This window comes from Pipistrellus kuhlii, unplaced genomic scaffold (genome assembly GCF_014108245.1).
Source record: "Pipistrellus kuhlii isolate mPipKuh1 unplaced genomic scaffold, mPipKuh1.p scaffold_m20_p_1, whole genome shotgun sequence".
NCBI classification, from domain to species: domain Eukaryota; kingdom Metazoa; phylum Chordata; class Mammalia; order Chiroptera; family Vespertilionidae; genus Pipistrellus; species Pipistrellus kuhlii.
In genome coordinates, this window is record NW_023425404.1 from 148,872,923 (window position 1) to 148,890,912 (window position 17,990).

Here is a 17,990-nt window from a genome sequence, read left to right on the forward strand (position 1 = left end):
GATTATCAAGATTGCAAGCATCCTACTACACAGCCAATGTGTATTTATAAGTGGAATTACTAAAGAAGCAACTTGACTCCATCTAGGGAGCAGTTTCAGCAAGCCCTGAGCGATTCTCTGTGACCATAGAGGAAACTGAAAAGACCTCATTGGCCTTATTTTCACAATTGTTTTGGTGTCTCCAGGGAAATGCACAAAAAGTGTTGCTGAGAAGCATATATTATACATTTCTTATTTATTTATACCTCACCTTATCCCATAAAGGATTTATGATGGCTTATGAGGATGCATATGGTAACACAAATAAATTTACCAGAGGCGAGAAAGTTGAGGCAAAATAAAAAGAGTAACAAAGGAAGATGTTATCAGTAATAACTTGAGTATATGAAATATATGTCATGAAATTGTATATATTTGCTAAAAATGGGTCACCATTTTGCCTTTTTAAAGGGGAAGATACCATTAATTATTCTTTTATGGTGTTTTTAAGATAAAAATCAACAGGAGCACCAAAGAAGTATGCCTACTGCAAATGCACATGTGTCCTATGGGTCCTCATAAACAGATAATATCCTTCATTTGCTTTATAGAAAATATGTTTTTCATAAGAATATCTTATAATATCCCCATTATGAACTAATAAAACAATTCCATGGCACATTCAAGTTAATTATTTGGTGAGTGGTAGTGGTGAGCAAATATTTAATTGACTTTATTTAAGGGTAGTTTCTGAGATATTTAGAAGAATGGTAGAACTGCATATTCCAGTGACAATCATTTTCTTCATTTGTATTAATTGAATGGCTATTATGTACAAAGCATAATGTTAAGGTCAGGGGACAAAGTCCTTAAATGACAGCCTTATTAACTGTCTCTATTTGGGAAGGAAGATGACAGTGTTAATCCGATAATCTAAAGAGAGGAGGTATAATCATTAACAATGATGAGCAAGGCTAATGGAAATTGTAGAAAGTCCATGCTAAACTGACTTATCCAGACATGGTAAAGGTTGTAGTATCAAGGGGGAAAAAGGGGATAATGGGAGGGAAAGGTGTGGAGGGGTAAAGCAGCAGTCATCAGAGCAAACAGCATATGTGAAGGCCCTGCAGTAGTAGAATGCCAGAATCCAATTCCAGCATGTAATATTTACAAGAGTTTCATCAAAAGGTTGGTAAAGCTTGGTGGACTCAACAATGGCTGATTCATATATGTAGTTTACCTGTTGGAATGCCTAAATGGCACTTCCCCCAAACCTGAATATTATTGTTTGTTGCCAGAGAGCTCAGAGCATCTTAAATTGGCATATTATTGTCTCCTGTTGTCCAAACACCTGAACAGTTGTAGGCTATTCCCCAAACTGACAATGCTTTTGTAAACTCTACCCTTTGAAACCTTACCCTTTGAAGTGTATATCCCCACCTTGCCTTAGGACAAATTGTGTTAATAAAAGCAAGGGTCCTTAGTCAAGGGGTAGTCTTCAGTTCCTTTAACTGAAGATCCTCTGACCCCCCAATGCCTTTCAAAATTATCTTTCTTCTTTGGACTCCTTAATTTAAGCATCAGCCCCTTTCTCCAGATTGCTGAACCCTTTGTAAGGTTGGGAAGGTGGTACAAGAACCCCCGGCAGGAGAATTTGGGTACACCTGAGCAGATGGAGAGAAGGCCAGCCTGGCTAGAAGCTAGAGGGCAAGAGAAGTTGTAAGACAAGACTGGAGAGATAGACAGAAGCCAGACTACACTGCACCTTATAGGGAAGGATGAATATTTTAAATTTTAACCCAGTGGGAAGTCATTGAAGGCTTTGAAATGGGGTGACCCAAGCAGATTTGTGTTTTCTTAAATCAGTTAGGATGAGGAGCCTGGAAAAGTTAGGATAGGAGTAAATGTGGAGAGACTTAGAAACTTCTTATGATACAAAAGACTGCGATGGCTAAGATTATAGTGTTATGATAGAAATAAGGAGGATGAATCAAAAAACAAAATAAACAAACAAACTCTTAAGTAGAGAAACTTAAAATGACTCTAGGTACAGAAAATATTTTGATAGTTGTCAGTTTAGAGAGGAGTTAGGGGAATGAGTGAAAAAAGTAAAGGAATTAAGAAGCACAAATTGATAGTAACAGAATAGTCATGGGGATATTAAGTACAGCATAGAGAACATAGTCAATAATATTAAAATAACTATGTATGGTGTTAGATGAGTATTACTAGACTTATCAAGGTAACCACTTCATACATTTTATAAATGTCTAATCACTGGGTTGTACCCCTGAAACAAATATAATATTGTATATCAGTTATAATTGAAAAATTAAAAAAAAAACTTTTTAAAAAAAGGAGAAGGGATTTGAGAAATAATAATGTTTTAGATTTCAGATCAATGGGACCAATGTTTTTGTCTTCAAGAGACTTAAGTAGCTATTGATTGGCAGTGATTTTGAGACTACGTTTCCTAACAAGTCCTTGGAGTGCAGTTATTTTATGTGGCAAGTTAAGTACAGTACCGTATGCTTTAAGAGCCAGCTATGCTGAGGATAGAATGAGTAAAAGCTAGCAGCCTTGGATAGAAGCCATCTCATCCCTCTTTGAGGATGAACAGATAGGACTCAGGGAAGGGCCAAGATTCTCTTCAAGAAATATTTTTTTAAATTTATCTGAATGCAAAGAACTAATAAGACATTAATGTCCTCTGACATGGAATGTAGTGGTGAGAATTCTTACATAACAGATTTTTCTACCCTAACCATTAAAGATCTCAGTAAAGCACTCATGCCACATGCAATTTCTGTTGCACTTCTGTGTAACTTTTTGTGCCTTCAACAAAACAAGCAATGCAATTTTTCTCACTTTTCTAAGTGAAGTGAGTTGCTACTAAGAATGATCAGATTGAAGCTGAGGTGAGTTTCCCAGCAATAATGATTTAAATTTTGGAGGAGATGATCTTTAGTCCCTCTTTCTAACAATATCTAGAGAACAAGGCCAATTGTCAATGAAGAACATACCTAGTTTTTTATCCTAAAATTTTGTCATCATAATTTATAATTTTTCATCACAGGAAAAGTGCTTACCTTTATACCCTTTAGTAATCTGGTCTTTAGGGTGTTCATTTAAATCTCCTGATTGTTATTTTATTGTATTTTTTAAAATATATTTTATTGATTTTTTACAGAGAGGAAGGGAGAGGGACAGAGAGTTAGAAACATCGATCAGCTGCCTCCTGCACACCCCCTACTGGGGATGTGGCTGCAACCAAGGTACATGCCCTTGACCGGAATCGAACCCAGGACCCTTCAGTCTGCAGGCCTATGCTTTATCCACTGAGCCAAACCGGCTTCGGCCCAATTGCTATTTTAAAAGGGGATGGTAGAGCTTAGCCCAGTTTTAGCCCATTCGAAATGTTCCTATCTTCCGTGTATTATACAGAATCAATTATCAAAAGTCTTCATGAAACCCTAGAGCTTAGAGCACAGCCAGTGTCTGTTCCCAGAAATGAAGGCTGTAGCACTGACAATACCTCCCAACCTAGCCCAACACATGAAAATCAAAGCTAAGACTTATGTGGTAATATATGTGTAAGACACTGTCCTAAGAGCTTTTTCTAGCTTCAAAACCAACTTATTTTACCAATACAACCAAGGCACACAGCTAGAATAGACCCAAGGTCACAGAGCTAGGATGTTGATGAGCCAGGATTGAACTAGGCACTCTCCTCGGGTTTCTGTGCTCTCAAACGCCCTACTTGGCTGCCTGGGCTGTCATGCTTAAGAAACAGTCAATCAGTTTAGATAGAAATGTGTAGTAGCATTTTCTAACTGGCTTTTCTTTCTCTCTTATATTTTTTTTCCTGGGAAAATCAATTGTCTGCTCTGTTTTGGCAAAAGCAAATGCAGTGATGCTCTGAGGGCCACATGGCTCTGAGCACAGGTGAAGCTTCCACACCACAGCTCACTCACACTCCAGCTGAAAAGCCAAGGAAGATGGGGCCTGAGGCACGACACAATGTTGTGGCTTCTCTTTTGCCATTAAGTTTGCTGAAATTTGAGGACAGGATGTTGGCAGGGAGCTTAATGATGTTTCTCATTTATTGCACATTTTGCTTTATTTGCATACCAAAGCAAACCACTCAGACATTGTCCTAGGGACCTGTTTCTCGTGTTCGTGTATTAAACAAGTATAGATCTCACACTAGATGTAAAGAAAGAAAGGCAGACTCCTTGTGCTCAATGGGTTTGTGTTTAGAGGAACCTGTACATTCAGTGTGCCTCTTGAAGGTGCCCCCAGAAAGTCTGCTTGTGTTTAGAAGTCAGTTGTTGGGTATCCTTAACCTAGTTACCTATTTCTCAGGAAAATTTAAACGATAGACAGGAACTGCCTCAGTTTCCCTTAGCCAATGCATAAATCCATCTATACTTCCTGTTTTCCTGGTCTCAGGTGGGCCTCTACAGGAAAGAGGACCTGCTGGTGCAGGACTAATGGGCAGAAAGAAAATCCATTAACATTCCTTAGAGTATTAAAAAGTATACTGTAAAGATAATATTTTAAATTAGAAGAAATAGATATATTAAAATAAACATTGTTAGGTCTATTGGCTGACAACTTGTTATATATGAGTAAATAAAATATATTCATATATGCATGAATACAGCTAAATCACCGATGTATCAATCCACGTTCTTGGTTGCTAATAATTGAAACTGACTCTGCATAAGTTAAGCTGGAAAGAAATGTATTAGAAGGGTTTTAGGTAGAGATGCCCGTGACACTGTCATGTAAAACAGGGCCACCTATTTTGGTTAAGCAGGTTGTGCACTGCCCAAAGGCATTTGGCTGAGGGGATAATTAGAGGTTGAAATCCAGCCCTCTTCTGCTCACCAAGCCAAGTGTCCTGGTGTGTGCTACATCAACCCAGAAAAAAGACGCTTTGTGTCTTCACACAAAAGCTTCATCCACTTGCCAGTTTGTGCATCCAAGGGCCTTTGTCCACCTGGAGGGATGCCTTTCTCTAATTTGCACAAAGGCGCTGTCTCTTCTAGCCATGGCCTGGTCAGAGAACGAACCTGCTAAGCCTCTGATTCCAAATCCTGAATGCCACAGCTGATCCCCCTGGACCCATGACAGAGCCCCAACCACTATAGTCATTTGAAAGCTCTTCCTGGTTTTACTTCACCAAGTCTGAGATCCCAAATAAGGGAGGTCAACTGGCGAAGCTCAAGCCTTGTACCCACAACCTAATTGTCTGGAATATTAGAAAGCAAGTGTCTGGCTTTTTTACATTGCCAAAGTCACAGTAGTGTGTTCCATTTTAGAGAAAGCCAACATTTTATGCCAGTTAGTTATATGTTATATATTTTTAAAAAATACATAAACATAAAACAGAAGAAGAAACTGCAAAGGCAAAAACTGATATATGCAGCACAGAATTAAAAAATTTATGTAAAAAATTCTAAAGAATAAGGTAAATGAGAAAATGGAGGGGGCAGAATAAAACATAACATAAATAAAGTTATAATAAGCTCATCATATAAAAATTTCTCAATAATCAATATGAAAAATAGCACATTAAAGAAATGGGATACATGGAGAAATAAAGGACTGGGAGAAATATTTGGCTTTTCTAGTTGTTCATCACATCAGAACTTGTGGGGCTGCAGAGCCAGGCCTGTGAGTTGCTGACTACAAGCCATACCTGCCATACAAGCTGAGGATGGCACTGAAAAAAACAAACACATTTGTAAAAGTCAAGTCCAAGAGAAATGACCTGAGAAAGAGTAGACATAAAGTGAAATATTAGCAAAAGATAATAATCAAGACAAAGTTAAAAAGTTCAAGTGGCTCTCTCTTCACATTATCTCATTAAATCCTCAAATAACTATAAACTAGATATTTTTATCACCCCTATTTCACAGCAAAAGAAATGAATGTTTAGATAGCTGAAGGGCCTTCATTTGAATCTACTAATAATGTGCACAGTTTATTTTTTTAGTGGCCAAAAATATTTCTGATGTACACTGTGACTTAAAATTCATAATCATCATAGCTGATTTCATGTACCATCATGTCTCAGACAATTAGACTTAATTTCCAGCGGGATCTTTAGAGAATGGTATTGTCGACTGGATGGGGCCCTAAGCACCCTGGGAGTAGATGTGTGGGTATTAGGATTTACTGTGCCTGTCCGATCCCCTGCTTCTGTCCTGACAGACTCAGACTTGGCTCAACCTTTTTTTCCTAAGGAACAAGGTATAGACAAAAACCCTCCTCCTTGGACAGAAGTGCTTCCATAGAGATGCTAAGCGGATTCTTTGAGCCCCACCCCCTTCCAGCCTTTCCCTTCAGGCCACCCTCCTTTTTCCTCCCTCTTTGCAGCTGCAGAATCACCAGTACATCCCAGCTCATTGTAAGTGACCAGACTAGGCAAATAGGAAGACGAATGGTTAGTCAGGGAAATTTGGGCCACCGTGATGGGAAAGGTGCAGAGGAAAACATTATGGCTCAAGCCTCTTTGAAACGTGCTGACAGTTGACAGATGAGCATCCATAAAATGACAAAGGCCTGCCTGTGTAAAGCGCTCCGCCACCAGCGTTTCTCCCTGGGAAACGAACTGCCCTCAACTGTCCATGGAAATATTATTATTTATTTATTTATTTATTTATTTATTTATTTTTTGCTAGTAATTATTCTCTGTGTCTCTAACCACAGAAAATAGCCTCCACTTTGCATATGTTGGTCTTCTCTGTCCTGGTGACTGCCACCACTCCTGGCCACAATCCTCTCAATCAGAAGGAACCAGGAATCCTGTTGATTAAATGATTATAACAGGGTAATAAACGGGAATGTGAACTGTGTGATCGATTTCTGCTTACCAGGGACACATATGGAGAGAACCCTAAGATATTTTTAGAAGTAGTGTTAGTGATCCCTAAAGATCCATGAAGCAGGTCTGCACATATTTACAAAGCTCTGAGTCTGCCCAAACAATGGGCATTAAAAATGATGCTTTGTGCATTCTCCAGGACGCCCTGCTGATGTGACTGTGCAGTGCTTTCTATTCTGTTTATTTTGTCTGTCCCTTTGCCTTCTGCAATAGAGAATATTAAAAGGGGAGGAGAGGAAACAAGACGGAGGGAACCTGAGGGGGTCGGATGTGGGGGCAAATTGTGGCAGCTCTAAGTAGAGGGAGGATCTTCTTTCCTGCAGGATTCCTTTAACTTGGGAATCCTCCCAGAAATCTGCAGGAGGCAATTTCCCCTCTACGTTGATGGCTATGGATTCAGGGCCTCTCTTGATCTTTTTTCTCTAAAAAGCAGGCTGTGCAATAGGATTTTCTGGGATGATAAAAAATGTTCTATATATCTACATGCAGTCCAATAGGGGATCTCACGTGGCCTTTAAGCACTGGGAATATGGCTAATGTGACTGAGGAACTGGATTTTAAGTATTTGATTGTAATTCATTTACATTTGGATTTGAGTACCTGTGTGTGACCAGAGCATTGGACAGGGCAGCTCCAGAGCCTCCATCCCCAGTGCCACATATGAAGTATTCAACTACTGTGGGTGTAAACTTCAGAGGAGAAACTAAAAATGAGACACACACCTCAAGTACAGACTCTTATATGATTCAGGCTGTGAATAACACAGGGTGAAGCAGTGATAGAACCTTTCCAGGAAGTCCCTGAGGACACTTCCTGTTCCTGGCACGGCCTTTCCTTTTAGAGCCTAACCTTGGGGCCGGACTCTATGCCTTTGTCTTTAAAAAAGAGAATGGATCTTTTTGCTTTTTTTGGACTTCAATCTCATTTCCATTGTTTTAAATGAGAATCTCCTCTTGTCAGCCATGGAGCCACCATACTGACCAGTGTGTTCTGGTCTCTGAGCTCAGGACATGCCTGGCCAGGTGTCCCCAGCTTCCCAGCTCAGCCTCCATCTTGACTGATGAAACCTGCTGGGTTCCAGTCCCCTCAGCTCAGATCTTCTTGTGCATTTTTTTCTGAGTCTTTCCTGTCATTGTTCTGGTTTTAAATTTCCTTCTGCATCCTCTCTTCCTCTCATTCTGCCATCTTTAGCTTGGCCTTCCCATGCTCTGGAATTCCTGAGTCATGCTTTTGGCAGGTTTCTTTCTTGGGGAGCTTCAGGGTTTGAGCACACTTTAGTTTTATGAAGGAAAACATCACTTTCCAAATTCCTAGCATTGTTTACCCATAATTCTTACAACTTTTAAGCTATATAACTTACATTTTATCACATTTTTTTTCCATTCTTCAAGTTTGTTTTTCAATGTACTATCTTTTCTGGAAAGATATTATATATATTTTCTTTGTTTTTATTGCTGTTGCATCTTCTGTCTCTCTCTCTCTCTCTCTCTCTCTCTCTCGTATATTAGAATTATTCATTAAAATTATTCATTAAACTACAATACAAACTCAATAGAGAGGCCAGTATTTAATTAGCTATGTATATTTTATACTCCCACCCACAAATAAACTTCTCCATTATCACTAAATTAACATGACAAAGTATTGTAAAAGCATTTCATAGCTGTGCAATACCACATAAATGTGTGTGTGTGGGGGGGGGGGGTATTAGTCCCATTAAGAAAAACAGAAACAAAATAGAAAGATGAGTTTTAATGGCCTTTCCTCGCATTTGGGTTCCTTTCCTGTTCTTTTTACCTCATTATATTTATATGACTCTTTGTTTCTGTTTCTTCCAACCAAAAAATTCAAAGTAATGCAAGCATAAGACTGAGACAGTCTTAGTTCCATGCCATTCTATGGTCATAGGTTATAATTCCTTGGTCTGGTCAGGCATTGTATTAAACCACGCTTTCTTCACAAAGGTGAGGAATGTTGGAGGGTCAATGCAATCACATTACTTTGTATATCTCATTGATGGTTCAGTCTATAACTAGTAGGAAGAAAACAAGTCCTAAGTGCCCATAGCCATGGGGATTATAAAAAGATTGCTTACTTTTATAATGTCGGGGTCTAAAGAACTCTGGGGAGCAACCCCATGAAATCCATTGGCAATTTCCCTCTTGTCAGGCACTATGGTTCTCATATGATGAATAGCTACTAGTACATGAATTCCAATCAAGTTGTCTGCAGCCAGTGTTTATTAAGGATGTAGGTAAATAGCATTTGCCTCCATTTCTCACCAAATCTGTAGGAAGCCCCTCAGCCATCATACCTACCAGTGTGTGGGGGATTATATGTTGTAGTGTGTGTGGAGTGAGGAAAGGAAGGAATGAGGACAGAGGCCTGCAAGAGAGAATACTAATGGTGACAGAGTTCTTTTTCTAGTTCAACCAGTACAAGCATGTCTTTAACGCCTCTAGTTTGAAGTGACAGCTATCTCCTAGTTATTATTTTCATGTTTAAAGTGGAAAAGATTAACTTCTCTAACACTTAATTTCACATAGACTATTAAGACTAATTGAGGCAATACAATTTTATATTAGGAGGGGTTTTATCCAATGTTACTGCTCATGAAAGGACTTCAATTTTCTGTTCTAGGGGCTGATTCAATGAAGGGAAATGAAAGGTAGAAACAGATCTCAGTTCTTTCCTAATGCAAGTCATGCTGCAAAGTCCAGTTACCTTGTGTAAGGGACATCCACTCATGCTTTAGAGAAAGGAGGCCAGAGAAATCTGGCCACTCAGACCCCACAAAGAATGGTGGAGGCTGTGGACAAAGCTACAGAGAGGCAGCCACAGAACCTGGGTCTGGTCCTGATTCAAACTACCACAAGTCCCTGTAATCAAACCACAAAGGCCTCTTTCCTGTCTGTTTAAAATAATGTGGAGATAGTAATACTCATCCTACATTTCTTACAGAGTTGATGTAAAGGTCAAATAAGATAAAGTATGGGAGTACATAGAAAGAATAAAGAACAACAACAATTTAAGATTTTTTCTTTTTTAATAAAACGTTTTATATATATACATACATATACATATACATAAATATACATATACATATACATATACACACACACGTACGTTATGTGTGTATAATATATTCTTCAAGTTCATCTAATGGTTTCTTTTTACCTCACATTTTACTTTTGAGCTCACATGTCCTTTCATAAAATACATTTCCAGTTATTTTATCTTTACCAAAAAAAATTTTTTTACAACAAATTCAAGATTTAAAGAAAGAAATGGGCCACTGAAGGTCTGTAGGGGAAAACAATCTGAATGAGTCCATTAATGACAACTAAAAAGTCAGTCTATCACAAATGGAAAAGGCAAGTAAACAGTGACATTTAATGAAATCTAGTTAAGGAAATAAATCACTCTCTATTTCTCTTTTCCCCAAAGCCAGTGTTTCATGACTAGGTTTTGGAACCAAGTGTTTGGAGATAAAGTTAATTTTAAATGTGGTTTCTCAACTATTTAAATAGCAAGTCTTTCTCACATGTTTACTTAAATGCACACACAGAGCTGTGTGGAGTCCAAACAATGAGTGCTTTATATACTCAGATTATGTAGTATCAGTGCAAATGAGAATCTACGTGATAAGAAACATCATGCTGCTCAGAATGGAATTTTTAGAGATAAAATCCTGGAAATTCATGATTTTAAAAAGTTGACTTTTAAATATCATAATGAAAATCAAAGTTGACAATTAGCCTCTTACATTATGCCTTAATATAATAATAGAGAGTCTATGTAGGCCATCAGGAAGTTATAGTTTAAAAAGTGTTTAACAAATATTCTACATTTTTGTTTAACAAGTAAACATTTATGGAATGCTTATTATATATCAGGTGATAGTGTAGGCACTTAGAATACACCTGAATGCAAAAGAAAATATGTTAAAAATTGGAAGGTAACAGAGGTAATAAATTATTTTTAATGAAATAAAGTTAAATGGATTTTTGGCTTATCTAAGTAGTTTGCCCTAAAAATGCTTGAAGATAATAATAATAATTTCTCTGTTTCCTAATCTATAATAGTTATCTTTATAAACCAATGTTCTGTTTCAACATATCAACAAGAAGAAATCATATTTTTTTCTTTCTGAATTTGCTTTATTTTGCAACACACACACATTAATGCTACAAGAGTTTTGGTTCAAGCATATCCCACCCTTTCTCTGTCCTTCTTTCCACATTGTGGTGTGCAGTGCTGGTAGTTGGAGGTAAAAAATTAATAGACAATTTTGTTTCTGTATTTTGTTTTTAAACCAAGACAATTGAGGGTGTAGATGAAGTTGGAGACGGCCATGTGTGGCATAAAAGACCATTCTCACAAGCATTCCTCCTGCAGTCTTGGCAGCACCAGTATAGAGTGGGAAGTGTACTGGATTAAAAGACAGTCATGGGTTTTTCTTCATGCCTTGATGCAAATTTTCTGAACATAAATCAGTATATTAAATTCCCCAAATGTAAGCTTCTGCATCTGCAAAATGAGAGTTGGATCAAATGACCTGAAAGATCGTTTTTAGATAGAAAATGCTCTAAGTCCCACTGGTAAACATAATAGACATAGATCCATATGTAGTACTGGACATGAATAAAATGGTGGTAACACTTATGCCATTAAATATTACTCTAAAAATTACAAAGCAAAAGTCAAGTTTTTATCTATGAATAGGTTAAAATTCTAAAAACTGAGTTATATTTAATTCCCAAAACCACAGTTGCCAATGGAAAGAAAAAAGGTATAAATACTGTTACAAATTTTACCAAATGACAGCCTGTGCATTTCTACCTGAAAAAAACTATCGAAGTGGCTCATAGCCCAGTTTTTCTCTCCTCTCCGGACGGGGTTTAAATTGCATTAAAATTCTCCTGTCATTGCAGTGTGTGCCCTGAGGCCAGATTCCTATAAGAATAGTTTCTGCATTAAATGTAATCATAATTCATCTGGTCCAAATACATTCAGAGAATGTTTATTTCCAGATCCACCAACACCAACTTCACCCCTTGGTGAATATTTCCATAGAGGTGGGAGATGACTTCCTCAAGGACTTTCATTCTGTGCTCTGATTCTTCCATTCCTTAGACTTCCTTCTCTCAGTTAACTCATTTCTTCATTCAATACATTCTTTTTATTAATTGTGTATTACATTTAAAACACTGTCCTAGAAACCAGGAACACAAAGGTCTTCATGGTAAATAGTGTTGTTGGGAAGGTAGGCACAGAACACTTAATTACAAGTATTCATTAAAATAGGATTTCTAAGACCATAAGAAGGTGTGGCAAATCTCCCCCAAGCTAGTTTGGAAGCCACTTGAGCAGCATCATCCAATTGTGGGCAATCAACCAGTGTCCCAAGGTTGTACACAGATACATCAGCCTTGTCCAGCCTCCAAAAACATGTCTTGCCAATCTGAGAACTGTTTTTATCACCTTTGTTCAAAATCTTAATATTACAGAATTCTGGGGCCAGATTGCCTGTCCTAAAGTTGTCTTTTCCATATTAAAGTCCTTCTACATCAGGGTTCATGCGGTAGGCATGCCATCGAGTGGTGGGAACTCTAACTGCTAGGTTCAAGTCACAGTCTCTGGCTTGTGCGATCTTAGATTATTGTAAGGATTGAGATATCTGTGCTTTGGACATAACTTATTCATAATATGTCCTAAATATGTTAGTTCCTACCATTCCTCTATTCCCTGAAACCCTTTTTTCTATAGGTATGCATACTGACAAGGATTAAAAGGAACTGAAAAAAGTTTAAATAGTGGATCATAATAGGTAATCATTACTGATGTCTCAGTTTCTGCCACTATACTTCATTCATCAAATTTGTATTACATATTTAAAATTTTCTCTTTACATAAGTAGCCCGTTTTTGTAGTAGAAAATGTAGACAATCAGGTAAGTAAAAGGAAGAACAAAAATTATCACCCATAATTTCACAATGTAGATATATCTACTACCCAAATAAATTTATTAAATATGGGGTCAAAATGGTGGTTAACTTCTCAGAAACTATCAATCACATATTTAGTAAGTAGAGGACAGATCCTGATGGAGGGATGACTTAAAAGAAGATAAGAAAGGATTGACGTGCTCAGGTAGGATATCCATTAAGCTAATCTAGGCTCAGGGAGCCCCAGTCATTTCAGAACCAAGACATTTCAGCTCATTCAGTGCTAGCAATAAGGCTTGTGAGCCTTGATAGCCCTGGCTTCTGGTTTTTGTCCCTAGAAAATCATTGTGAAAGAGTCTACCTCCCTCCACCTACTTATCCTATAAAATACTTAACCCAGCCCATCCTTGAGGCCATATTTCTAATAGGCCTTATGTCATTCTCTGTTCCTTCTCACCACATTTCTGCTTGATTGCTTGTTTATACTTCTTATTACTTTACAAAACAGTTTGATGCCACGCAAAACCAATCTTATTCATACTACCTTCTGGCCTCCTTCAGACTTACCAGCATTATTTTCACTGTCTTAAATACTAAAATATTTTATGTATTTGTCTTTTTTCTCTCTCCCATTTCTAGAATGAGAGTTTCACACACATGAACTTTTATTTGATTAATTATCTGATATATTTAGTTCCTAATGGATGCTTGATAAGTATATGTTGAACGAACTGAAAATAAAAATTAAGGCATAATCTGCCAAGAACTAATATAAATGACCATCTCACATTACTCATTATTTTAATGATGGAAAAAGTTGAGGAGAGGCCTTTGTATATAAAACAGAAGAAGGTGGGAATGAAAAAAGGAAGAACCAACAGTATCTAGTAATCTAGAATGTACATGTCACATACCCCATTGTACTTCTAGGTAATAGTGAATTCATCGTCATTCAGGTAGATAAAAATAAAATTTCTCAGACTCTACAAAATAAAAAATGTGAGTAAGGTCAGTGTTTTAGTCTGCTAGGGTTGCCATAACAAAATACTACAGACTGGGAAGCTTGAACAAACAAAAATTTATTTTCTCAGTTGTGGAAGCTGACAGTCCAACATCAAGGGATCAGTAGTTTGATTTCCTCTGAAACCTCTCTTCTAAGCTTGCAAACCATCACTCTTTGCAGCCTTTTCACATGGTCTTAGTGCATATGTATTCCTCCTATCTCTCCTATTCCTAATCTCCTCTTCTTATAGGAGCACTAGTTGGATTGGATTAGGGCCCACCCCATCAGCCTCATTTTAATGTAATCACATATTTAAAGGTTCTGTTTCTAGTCACATTCTGAGGTACTGGATGTTAGGGCTTTAACATAGGAATTTTGGAGGAACTCAATTAAGTTCATCATGGCCAATTCTCTGTTTTAGTGGCAAACACTATTTTATGAGCTTGTTTAACCTCAGAGAGAGCTGTGGATTTTGTTCCCAGGAGGATCTTTCTCAGAGAAATTATTGTTGGGTGGTCACTGACCTTTGGTGATACATGATTTTAATAAAAAAGGCATTTCTCATGGAGTGTAAATTTCTCTAAATACACACTTACAAAACTTATCTTACAAACCTAATTCAAAATCTTATGGTGCAATGGAATCCAAAATTGTACAAAATCACTGATTATCACAGGAATGTAAGGATATTAGGTCATGGGTAACTTGATTGTCCTGCAAGTTTTTTGAAATGAGTATGTAAAAATATTTTATAAAGGTGATTAGAGGTATTTCTACTAGATCCAATTCCATTTCTAAAAAAAAAAAAAGTAGAAATAAGGTAAAAAGTATTTAATACAAATAAGTAGCACAGAGTAAAACTTGAGATAAATAAAAGACATATAGGTTTTACAAGCAAGGATGACAAGCAGAAGAATGATATATGCATTGGATAGACAAAATTATAATTTAGAGGAGCATTTTTATTTTACATGTGGGGAAAGTAATTCTTGAGAAGGAAAATATCTTCTTGTGACAGATTGTAAGTAGAATCCAGACCTACCAACTCCTCATTCAGGGTTCTGGTTCCCATTTCTACACTCACTCTGAGGAGAATATATGAAATCCAAAGAGACTGTCTTGGCCTTCCCAAAGGCCTGCCCAATCTTGGTAGAATGAGATGTATAGTATACACTGAGTGGCCAGATTATTATGATCTCGGAATGCATAATAATCTGGTTACTCAGTGTATATCCTATATAATAAAAGGCTAATAATGCCAACTGTCCCCTCGACCAGGATTTTGACCAGCAGTCAGGCCAGCCAGCTGCCCATTCCCTCTCCCCCTGGCCAGGCTGGCCGGACCCGACCCATGCACGAATTCATGCACCAGGCCTCTAATACATATATGCTGAGTGGCCAGATTATTTTATGTTCAGAGATCATAATAATCTGGCCACTCAGTGTATAAGGAGTAAGTGTCACCAACAAATTGAGATAGAAAATAAAAGAGGCTAATGGAGAGCAGAATCCATATTCAAAAGATGTGGGGCACTGTTTACCATCTCTGTGAACTTAGGCAGGACACTTCACTTCATTAAACCTAATTGTGTCATTTGAACATGAGGAATAATAATAATCCCTGTCCTATAGGCTTCAGTGGCCTATTGATGAACAAAAAACATAAAAGACCTGCAAACTCTTTGTAAATATTAAAGCCGTACTCAAACACAATGTGATAATCACTGTTGTATGTCAAGAATGAGTGCGCCAATGAGATCTAGTTTTACGCAGAGAGCTGATTTGGAAATGTAATCTGGGCTAGACTAAGAATGAAAATGTCAGTTTTATTTACTTTCTTTAAAAAAAAAAAATAGTGCTGGCTACATGAACCGATGCAGAGTTCAAGTTTAAAGAACACCATCTCCATTTTAATTAAAGTACATAAACTATGGCCTATAATGACAGCCGCAATCAAGATGGTATTAAAACCAGTAATTTCCTGGCACCATTCCATTGGAACTAGTCTGTTTAACGGGAGGTTGATACGGAGTAGCAGAACTGAGCTCTCTTCTTAGAAGAGAACTCCCTGCTGACAGGTCTCTGAAAATCCAATTAGTAACAACCATCAGAAATTAGTTACTGGAGATCACATCTATATGAAACCTAAATGATCCTGTACTTGATAGTCTATGCATACAAAATAAACTCATACTTATTTTCTCCTGCAGTCTCTACTTGCCTTATTTCCATAAAATACCTCCTCTCAAAATAGGCCCCTTCTATTTCTGTTTCCCAGAAGGCTGTATCAGGACCTGGTCTTTCACATTCACTTCCTGCCTTCCACACCATCAGCGGTTACCTCTGTTATTGAACATCAGGAGTACCTGGTGCACTGCCCTCTACTGGTGATAGTACTGACATACCATGGCATAATCCCTTGCCAGGGCCCTGGTCTTTCCCCAGGTGAAGAACCCCTCAATTCACTTCAAGGGCTGAGCATGCTCCAAGCTTCTTCTGGCCTCAGAGTTCAGGCCCACTGAACGCCCATCCCCTCAACCTCAGAGAAAAGAGAAAGGCCTTCTAGGGAGCCTTTCTCTCCATTATTCCAAGACCTTATGTTTGCCCCAGGTCTAGACTATTCACAAAATGATTGACAATTTGCAGGTACATCCCCTCAGCAGGAAATCTCCATGTATATCATTGGAGTCACACAATTAAAATATAATCACTTTCCTAAAGCCTGGCTTATTGGGTCATAAAACTTAGACATTTGCAATATGCAGAGTCTGGTCTAGTTTGCACGGTCTTATTATCAATCCATATATTTTTGCATTATTTTCTCCATCCTGAAGAAATCAGGCCTGCACGATTTCCCTGCTGGTTTGATCTTGGTTTCCAGGCTCATCTGAATAAATAAACAAACAAACAAGAAAATACCCTGAAGAGGGAATTAATTAGCCAGTTGTCATCCCATCTTAGCAATCAAGGGGAGAGCAAAAAGGACTCTGACCCACCATCGGTCATTTGTGTAGCCTTGGCCAATCATTAGAGCTGAGAGGGTAGGAAGCTTCATCTGGAACAAAGGGAGTGACAAATGAGGCCAAAGGAAAGGAGATGTTTTTCCAAGAAGGAGAAGGTAGGCACAATGAACAAGCAGAAACAAGGGATTTGGGCTGTCTAAATAAAAATTTAGGGACCTAAAAATGACATTTTTACCTATGCAAAAGTGGTTTACTAAAATCCCCAATGTACTTTACTAAACAGAACTGTTAATATCTTACCCTGCTAACCTGGCCCTTCCCAGAATTAAAGACCAGGCTGGCAGGTATTTGCCTCCTGCCTTAAGTTCTAAAGTCCCCACCAGAGTGATGCCTGTTACAACAAAGAGGGTTTGCTCCAAGTCCAGAGCCAGTCTCCTCCCGTGGAGGCAGAAATTGCTTGCCACTCTCTAAATTGAATATTTCCCAGGTCTGAAATTGTCAGTCTCCCTGGAAACCTGTTACATATGATAGTATCACTTAGTGATTACAGTATAGATTTAAAATCAGGTCTGGATTTGAATCTTCTCTCTACTACTTCCTGTGTACATGACTTTGAGCCAATCTTAGTCTCAGTTTCCTTGTGAATAAAATGCAGATAATAATTTCTACTCCATTAGGTTGCTGTGCAGATTAAATTAAATAAGTGGTAGCTATTATTAATGGTAGTAGCACAGTGGTTTTTAGAATCAATTCAACTTTTACTTTCATTCAAACCAATTCCATGTACTTTATCAGGAAGTGAAAGCTCTTTCCAACTAAGTGGATCATCTATTCTAATCATTTAACTGGCTTAAAATAAGAAAACTGATAGTGACATCAGTTTTCAGACACATGCCATCATTTTTGTAGACAGTGTGTTCACAATGGGATTTGGGATTGCACACAATAAGAAGCAACAGAAGGAAAAAGAATGAAAAAAGTAAGAAGAAATAGGTAGATGCCTGAGACAGAGGAGTGTGTCCTGCAGAGCCCTAATTATAAAAGCAGGGGGCTCTAACACTAATTCCTAACATACAAACTCATACTAACGACTTCACAGTATGTGGAAATCTCAGTTCCACAGTCTAGGAGATTTGGGACTCAGATAACATTTATTATACAGTTGACCCTAAACATATGCATGGATCTGGGTCACACCCAGC